Raw genomic sequence first — 10,174 nt, forward strand, 5'->3', positions numbered from 1 at the left:
CAGTGCAGAAATGGAAAAGAATGGAGAAGTCAGAAAAGCTGTTCTCTGAGGGAAGAACTGATTTTGTTATCATGTTACCAGCAAGAGACTATTTGGAATATTCAAGCACAGGATATTTGTAAGAATCTCTAAACATATGAAATGTGTTTTCTCTTTAATGAGTCATTGTATTTGAAAAAAAAATGCTAACATCTGATCAGGAGACAGAGTAATATTTAACTCAACAGATTGGATTCTTCTGGCAAAATAGCCCAGATTTTTTGCATAATATTCCTATCACCTCTATTCTCTGCATTTTGCCATTTTTAATAAGCTAGTTTGTGGTCGAATCTGTCAGAAATCCATTCTGCTAATTGGCAAGCAACCACCAGGTCAGTAATTCAGCAATGGAAACTATGGTTGCGATATTGGGTTTTTTTCCCTCCTCGCTGCATCAAAAATATCTGCAGGGATTTTTTTTTTAGTTTCTTTAATAGATAAAGTTACTCATTATATTGAGATAGTTATTGATCTCTCTTTGTGTTTAGTAGTTGAATAAATAGAAACATGAATAATGCTTGAGGAAGGCTTTCATTCAATTTGGCAAACATTTTTTTGTCTCCTCTGTGTGCAAGGTACTGGGCTAGGTCCTGGGGTTAGAGAGATGAAAAAGGATGCATTTCTACCCATGAGGAACTTACATTTTAATATAGGGACTAAGGCTATTATCCAAATAAGGTAGAATATGGTAGAATGTGAGAAAAATTATTGCTGTATATAGAATCTTAACTTGGTATAGAGTTCCAATCACCAGACCGGCTACCACGGATTAAAGATTGTGGATTTGTACTTGTTCACAAAACTAATGTGTTTACTTTTGCAAGTTTGCTAGAATATACAATTAATTCAAAACCTTCAGATACACACTCCCACAAATAGATACACAGTCAGTGGGAAGAGTTGGGCTAATGGGGAAAATATACATAATAATATGTGTGTGTATTTGTGAAGGGTCATCTTACCTTGAGCTCTGCAGAGTGGCTGATGTTGTGGCCCTCAGGCCAGTCCCGGGGGGACTTCGGTGGCAGACCATTGAGCTCGGCGTTTCAGAAGCATAGATTGCTCTGTGTCTCTCTTTGCAGATGGCCACTGGTGAGCATCAAATTCAACTTCCCTGGTCTCGGAATTGTTCTGTCTGCCTTCAGTTTCCAGCAGGGGCCCTGGGCTGCAGTCTGTTCTGTTCTGCCCAGGAGCACTCTGACTTTCCATCTTTTGCTTTAAAACATAAATTCTCTTCTGGACGGCAGAAAGGATGCTTTGTCTAAAACTTTGTAATGCTTGAAGTCATCCTCTCTTCATAAAGAGGAATTATGTCTCAGATAATTATATGTAATAATAATTATACAAATGACAGAAGAGAAAATCCTATGATGATAAATGCTAGAGAACATATCCTTAACAGTTAATACTTACTTACCTGAATAAACCTGGAGGAGGAGAAACGGACCCTTTCAGGCAGATAGGCTACGGAGGGGATGGAACATCAGACTTGGAGGAAGGTCTGAGTTCACATATGGCAGGTCATTTAGCCTACTTACCTTAGTTTCTTTAATTGTAAAAAGGCAGCTACCTCCTAGGGCTGTTGTAATCCATTACCTGGCCTTTAGTAGGAATTATGTAAATGATTAGTTCCTTCTCCCTTTCCACTTTTGGCTGAAAAGGTTTTCCAAAAGAAGAACTCTATCTTGGGATAATGGATGGATACTTCCTAATGGTTTTAATCTTGGGGAGGCTGATACCCTGGGAGACAAATTTCTGAGTTTTGAGCTTCCACTGACAGACAAACCCTACCTCGGAGAAATCTCTACTTTTTCCACTTTTGTTTTTTTCCATTGCATGACAGTTTAAGAAAACACAATTTGTTGTTTCTGGACCACAAACTAAAAAATAGTATTCTGTCATCAAGAAGACATTCCTTTTCCAATTCTCCATTCCCTTGACCCAATCACTCATTCCTAAAAGGTAGCCCAAGAAAACCCACCTAAAGGAGTTCCATGGGCTTTATATCAGTATCTAATATAATGAAAAGAAGTACAGTTCATTTTAAAAGTTCTAACATTTAAAAACCAAATAAATGACATAAATGAATACTTACCAACAATAAAATTTTTATAAACATATCTTTTTATTATTTTTAAATGTATTAATGGAATAAAATAAGTTTTTATATAACATAGCTTTTTCCATTCTTTGATACAATTTGATTTTTCCAAATACAATGTATAGTTTTCAATATTCATTTTAGTAATGTTTATGTTCTAAATTTTCATCCCTCTTTTGGCTCTGTTCTCTCCATGACAACAAGCAATCAGATACAGGTTAAATCTGTATTATTCTTTTAAACATATTTTCATATTTGTCATGTGTTAGAAAAACCAGATCAGAAGGGAAAAAGCATGAAAAGAAAAACAAGCAATCAAAACAACCACCACAAAAGGTGAGAATACTATGATTCGATCCAAATTCAGTCTCTATTCAGTTCTCTCTGGATGCAGATGGCATTTTCCATCCCGTCTGTTGGAATCTTCTTAAATTAGTCCATTGTTGAAAAGACTCAAGTCCATCACAAGTCCATTGATCTTCTCATGTTCTTGCTGTTGGTGTTTTGAATCTTCTCCCCGGCCCGCTCACTCCACTCAGCATCACTTCACGTCTCTCCAGGCTTCTCCCTATTCATCCTGTGGATCATTTCTTATAGAACAATAATATTCTATAACATTCACATACCTTAACTCATTTAGCCATTCTCCAACTGATGAGCATCCATTTTTTCCAGATCCTTGCCACTATAAAAAGAGTTGCTATGAACATTTTTTGCACATGTGGGTCCTTTCCCCTCTTTTATTATTTTTTTTTTGGGGGGAAACAGACCCAGTAATGGCACTACTGGATCAAAGTTTGTATAGTTTTATAACCTTTTGGGCAAAGTTCCAGATTGTGCTCTAAAAAGGTCAGATCATTTCACAATTCCACCAATAATGTATTGGTGTTCTGGTTTTAACATGTCCCCTTCAACATTTATCATTATCTTTTCCTATTGTGTTAGTCAAGGTGTGAGATTAGTACTTCAGAGTTGTCCTAATTTGCATTTTTCTAGTCAATAGTGATTCAGAGTATTTTTTTTTTATATATGACTAGAAATGACTTTAATTTCTTTGTCTGAAAATTATCTGTTCATAGCCTTCAATTGGAGAATGGCTTGTATTCTGACAAATTTGAATTAATTCTCTATGTATTTTACAAATAAAACCTTTATCAGAAACATTGGCTGGAAATTTTCTCTCCTTCCCCCTTTTCCCCGCAGCTTTCTGTTTCTCTTCTAATCTTTGCTGCATTGGTTTTCTTTGTACAAAACTTTTTAAATTTAATGTAATCAAAATTATACACTTTACATTTCACAGTGTTCTCTACAACTTCTTTGGTCATAGATTCATCCCTTCTCCACAGATGTGAAAGGTAGACTGTCCCTTGTTCTGCTAATTTGCTTACAGTATCACCTTTTACATCTAAATCATGAACCTATTTGGACTTTATTTTGGTGTAGATTGCTAGATATTTGTCAATACCTAGTTTCTGCCATACTTTTTTCTAGTTTTCCCAGAAATTTTTATTAAATGGTAAGTTTTCTTCCCAGAAACTTGAGTCTTTGGGTCTATCAAACATTAGATTATTTTAGTCATTGACTATTGTGTCTTGCGAACCTAACTTATTCCATTGATCCACTACTCTATTTTTTTAGCCAGCAGAAAATTGTTTTGATGACTGCAGCTTTATAATAGTTTTAATACCTTTACATTTTTAAGAAATCTTTCTGAACACAGTCAAAGCAATGACGCAAATCCAAAACAATGAAGATTTTAAAAGACAGATTTCCTCAGGGCCTAAAAATAAAAAATACCTTAAAAACCCTTGAAGCTAGACAGATTATTGCAACAGAGATTCATGTTTTCCACATATAGTATGGATATTAGATTTATATTGGGATTTCAAACATGAGAGATAAAACACTTTCCAAAATACAATGAATATTGGCCGAAGAATATAAATTTTTGTTACATGTTTACATGTCTTGCAACTGAAATTATATAAATTGTTCAAAAATGGCAAGCAGGAATTACATTTTCATTGGACTAGGGCTTTGGGCAAAATTATACAGCAATTACATAGCATCAAAGATTTTATACCCAAAAGACTAATATATTTAATGTTTGATGATTGTTTAATTGACCTCTTTTCTAGTAGTTTGGGTAGAAGTTTAAGGACAAATGACTTCTTGTTCTTCCTGTGACTCAGGTTCTTTAATTGTAATGATATTCCAATTAAAAAACAAAACAAAACAAAAAAGAAAACACTGTCCCTGTCTTCTAATCTATTATTCAGTTCTAAACTCAAGAACCCTAACATATCACCTTGTTCCATTCCGGTATCTATATATTCATATTAATAGTTTACTTTTTCACATTTTTAATCATTATACAGGAAATCCTATTAACAATCTCTTTTACTAATAATGAATAGTGATGATTCATATGTATATATGTATACCAAGTCCCTTCAAAATCCTCTTAAATTGTCATCAGTCTAACTGTGGTAATTATTAGACTCTATAATTATGTGGAACCATTGCTTTTAAGTGAAACAAGCAGCTTTATTTATAGGTTAGTCTAGATATGATCTTCTGGTAAAAACAGGAATTTAGATTTTTTTTTCTTGCTATCCCAACCAATCTTGTGCAATCAGAATGGTATTTCTAATGTGAAGCACAATTATAGAATAACAAGAGTTGGAAAGGATCTTACAGGTCATCTAGTACAACTAACCAAAACCCTGTTCCATAACATCCTTGATAAATGACTGTGAAGCTTTTGCTTGAAGAGTTCATTTGAAAGAGCTACTATTGCCAGACATTCTACTTCAGTTGTAACATGAATAGGAAAATTTTCTTAATAGTGGATCTAAATTTACTTCTTTGAAACTTCCAACTATTTCTCCTTGTTAAATTTTCCAGGGCCTAGCAGAATCAGCCTAATCTATTTTTGAAATGACAACCCTTGCTTTTAATACTTGTAGTCAGCTATTTGCTACCCAACCCATTTCCCTACCCAACCCATTTCCCTTTTTGTCTTCTCTTTAAAAAAAATTCATAGTTTTCTTCAATTGACCTTCCATGATGTGAAATTGAGACTCTTCACCATCATAGTCACTTTCCTCTGGTTATTTTTCATGTTAACAAGAACCTGCCTAAAATGTGGTACTCATAACTGAACACAATACTTCAAATGTAGTTTGAGGAGAGCAGAATAAATTCAGACTATAGTCTCCCTACAATAATCAATAGCTTTTTTTGGTTGCTCTATTGTGTGCCATTGACCCATATCAAGCTAACAGTCTCTTAAAACCTCATAGTTTTTGTTATAGCTTTACATTGTACTTTCAAAGTTTTGTCTTTTAACCCAAAGACAAAACTCTTGTTTCCTTAAGGGACGGAAGGATTAGACCAATGATTTCAATTATGTAAGGAACTTTATGAAAGCAGACTAGCAACTTCTGGGATACAGAGTTAGGAACTGACTGGGGCACTGATGAATTAAATGACTTGTCAAAGGTCATACAATTATGTCAAAGACTTATACCCCAACTTTTGTGACTCAGGTGATAGCTTTCTATTTTCTATTAATCTCCATTTGGTTTTAATCATATAATTTTAAGAAATTTAATTTTAATAGATCCACTCTAATGTTCAAGACCATATTGAGCTTTTAACTCTATCGTTCAATTTTATTTCATTTTGTATCATCATGCAAATTTGATATGTATACAATCTATGCTTTCATTCAAGTCACTGATAATTGTTAAACAATATAGGAGCAAGAACAAAATCTACTCTTTAGATTTTTATTATTCAACCAGTACTAACTCCATTTAAATATTTAGCTTTCACATCTTCAAAGTGGCCACAAGAATGTGTTTCTGATATCTATTTTTATATTTTTCTTGATCTTTATCAATTTGTTAACCTTGTCAAAGAACTAGTATTTTCTGTACTTGATAAAGCTATTGATATTTGTTTTAGGGATCACCATTTCCCTTTTGAGATGTTCAGAAAAAACATGAAAAAAAAGTGTCTCAGAGTTTTGTTCATACCTTTGCTCAAATAAAATCAGTATAGCTAAAATAATAAGTTGTCATTGGCAGGAATATCTTCACAGCAAACATTTATGGTAAAACTCTTATATCCCAAATCTACGGGAAACAGACAAAATCAAGACCCATTGCTAATAGGTAGGTGATCAAAGGATATGAACCATGTTTAAAAGAGCAAATTATCAACAATCATGTGAAAAATATTCTAGATGATTAATAATAGGTATATAAATTAAAATTATAGAGTTATTTCATATTTATCAAATTGGCAAAGATGAAAATACATGTGTTAATGAGGCAGTGGAAAGATAAAGAAATATACAGTTGATAGAATTGTGAATTGGTTCAACTGTTAGAAAACAATTTGGAATTTATATGAAGTCAACAAATGTCTAACTTTTGATTTCAGTCATCCCACTAATGGGCTTATACTCTAAGGAGATCAGCAGAGTTCTAATATGTGCCAAAATAAGTCATGGCTAAATTCCTAGAGTAGTAAAATGCTTAAGCAAATTATGTGCCCACCAATTGTGACTTGGCCAAATTGTAGATTAAAGGCACAAGAAACAACAAATATGAAGAATTTAGAAGCACAGAAAACTTATTTAGAGTGAACAAAGCAATAAGAATAAAAAAATAAAAAAATAGAGTGAACAAAGCAGAAACAGAACAATATATATATATATATATATATATATATATATAATGACTACAATCAAGACAAGAACATTCAAATCATATAAAAAATTAATGGTTCTGAATCACTGTTAAAATATACTTTTGTCTTTGTAAATAGATGGTAAATTAAAAAAAAAACAGTATCACAAATTCTGTCAGACACAATTTCTATTTCAGGCAGTTTTGCTTATAATAGTTTAAGGGAAGGAAACTATGGGGATATTTACTGGGAAGTAGTAATATTACAACAAAATATATCAATAAAAATGTTAAAAACAAAAATGAAGGTGTATACATTATGCTGAAGTAGAAAATAGGAATCAAACTAGACAATAACAAAATACAGGTCTATGTGTATTTTGTTGGTCAGAAAAAGGAGAATTATATCAAGCCTCTGTATAGAATATTGGTTGGGAGAAGGGAGAACAGATTTTTTTTTCCAATACTGGTTCACATCAATTACCAACTTATAAAGTTAAAACAAAGACATTACCGTCCTACACCATAACATATATGCAAAAAGATCAAAGGACAGAAGACAACATGGTTCTTCTTTATCTCATCTGTTCTTCCCTTACGAGTAGAAAAGTATTGTGTTGGTATCCTTTATTGATGAGGACACCAAATATCCTGCCTATTCAGGTCTCTCACATTTGAGATTACCATTCTAATAAATCTGTAAATGCTCCTGTTTTTTTCCTCTCCGCAGAATTCTTTGTAAAACAAGGCCTCCCACAGTTCTTTTCTTCTGTACATAGGATATTCTGTTTTAAATTTTTGGCAAAGAAGAAATATGTTGACTGTAGAAAAAAGGCACAATACCGGGGACATTCAAAAAATGTCTCTAGCATCTTAAAAACATTGCCATAGACTTCTAGACATTTATGGAGATGAGAGCAAGAATATACAAAGTTTTTATATGTTATTTAGCAGGAAATTCAAGAGACTAATATACTGATGAATTTAGAAAAGTTCACCCTTAAAGGGGAAGCTTGATGAAACAGTCAGAAAATTTAGATCTTATTTCAGGTCTTCAGCACTGTTTTTTTTTTTTTTGAAGAAATGCAGCAAAAAAAAAAAATTATATATAGATGTCCATTAAAAGAGCTGTGTGGGAAGATGTTTTAGGCCAGGAAAAAAATTCTCAATATACTCAGTTCCTTTCCTCTTTCATCCTTGCCTTTTAACTCGTAAGGCAAAACTAATTTCCAAAAGTTATGAGTCATCAATGGTGGGCAGCCAGAACACCATCTTGGAACAGGTACTGGCAAAAGTCATGAATTTGGGGTTGAACTGCAAACAGGTTATGGGGCCACTATGTATCCCATTTAACACAGCCATCTTTATTCCACTTTCTCCATTCCAGACATGAATCTTGCCATTGTCAGAGCCAGTCATGATAAACTGAGAATCTGGAGTGAAACAGGCCTCCACAGCATCAGCTTTGTTGTTGTTATATCCTCTGAAAGAATGTACCACTACTCCATTAAATGAATCAATCAGATGGATAAAGTTGCCATTGGTAGTTATGAGGATGCGTTTTCCATTACTGCTGAATTTTAGACCTGTCCACTCACAGGTCTTGTCCGGCTGCATCTTGAAGTTTGAAAATGGACCCTTATCAAAAGATCGAAGATCATAAAGTTTCACAACTTCAGTATTTACCCCAGCAGCAAAAATGATTCCCTCTGGGCCAAAAGCACAAAGAGGCTTTCCCTGAAGAGACATTAAGCCCTGACAGTTAGGGACTCGGAGATCCCAGAGTCGGATGGTTTTATCCAAAGATGCGGAGATAAATGTTTCATCAACTGGTGACATAGATAAGGATACCACCCTCTTGTCATGGCCTGGGAAGTATCGGATGTATTTATTGTACTGCAAGGACAGGTAACGGATAGTGTCATCTATTTTGTTGGAGCTGCACAAAGCAGTATCCAGGGCATGAGTGTATTTGACAATATCCACTCCATACTTCTTGCTGTACAGAGTTCTCTGGGGTCGGCCCTCTCTACAATCATACAGGACAATGGAATCGTCGTCACTGCTAGAGACGACCGCCTGTCCATTGGGACTATAATCGAAGCAGTTGATCTTGTCTGAGTTCTCGTGGAACACCTTGGCTACTCGGAAACTACTCAGGGACTCCTCTGTCAGCTTCATGATGCAAGATCTAGAAAGGGGGAAGGCACAAGTGTCGAGTAAAGGAGGAAGGAGCAGAAGCAAAGCTGAATACTATCACAAATGAGGGCGATGGCAGCAGAGGGTGAGGTAGGGGCAAAAAAAAAAAAAAAATCAAGGCCTGACAAGGAAGAAGAAACAGCGAGCTTCCTTCAGGGATGAGGCAGCAAAGCCGAATGAGGAGAGAGAGAATGGGCGGGAAAGAAATAAAGAGACAGAAGTTGGGGGCGGGGCCTCGTGCACTTTCGAGGGGAGGGACCGGAGATTTAGCTCTTTCTATTGGACGCCAGTACAGAAGGGGCGGGGCCAAGTAGCATCACGTGCTTCTGCCCTTCCCCCCCTCCTGTGGGATTGAGCCTCGTGACCCAGACCAACGGCTTTTTTGAGGACTCCAACGGTTTTCTCTCAGGACTCCAACGGCTTCTCTTCCCCTCCCCCAATGGACTCCAACGGCTTTTTTTCCCCTCAAGACTGCCAACGGCTTTTTTCCCCCAAAAAACACCACAATTTTTTTTTCTCTAACGGTTTTCCTGAAAGGCTCTAACGGTTCTTCCCTCCCCTCCCCTCCCCCAGGCCTCTAACACTTTCTCCTCCCTAATTTAACGACTTTTCTCGAGGGCCCCCAAAGTGAGGCCTGCTTAGTTCGACGGCCTCTCCTGACACTTCCTTCATGAGCAGGTCACGCATTTCTTTTCCCTCTCCGTTTCCTGCTTTTTGCTTTAAGACTTAGATTAAAAAAAAAAAAAAAATACCAAATTGGCCACCGAGTTTCTTGGGCATCTCCATGTGTTTCGTTCTTTTCCCTCCACTTTGGAATCATTCGTGTTCTCGGAATTTTATTCTTGAGAGCGCTCCATTCTTCCTTTCCTAGGTTCCCCCCATCCCCCTCCGAATTCTTTTGTTACCAGAGCCTTTTCTTTGAATGTTTTGAGACTCTTCTCTCACCCCTAGATCCTGGGGTCAGGGTCAGCCCCTGACAAAATCACTTCACAGAATCCGTGGTCCTAGTTTCCTTGTCTGTAAACTAGGGTTCCTTGCCGCTTCCCATCTCCGCCCTCTCTTTCACAAGTACTAACGCGGGGTCCTAGCATCTCCGCAGCGCCCATCGTTTCCCTTTTACCGCCCAGGACCTTCC

At 36.0% G+C, this 10,174-nt stretch overlaps 1 pseudogene; it reads right to left on the bottom strand.

Annotated features, from left to right (window-relative positions):
* Positions 1 to 6,910: 6,910 nt before the first annotated feature.
* LOC100914452 lies at positions 6,911 to 9,308 on the bottom strand (annotated as a pseudogene).
* Between the last annotated feature and the right edge of the window lie 866 nt (positions 9,309 to 10,174).

The sequence above is a fragment of the Sarcophilus harrisii genome, chromosome 3, assembly GCF_902635505.1.
Source record: "Sarcophilus harrisii chromosome 3, mSarHar1.11, whole genome shotgun sequence".
NCBI classification, from domain to species: domain Eukaryota; kingdom Metazoa; phylum Chordata; class Mammalia; order Dasyuromorphia; family Dasyuridae; genus Sarcophilus; species Sarcophilus harrisii.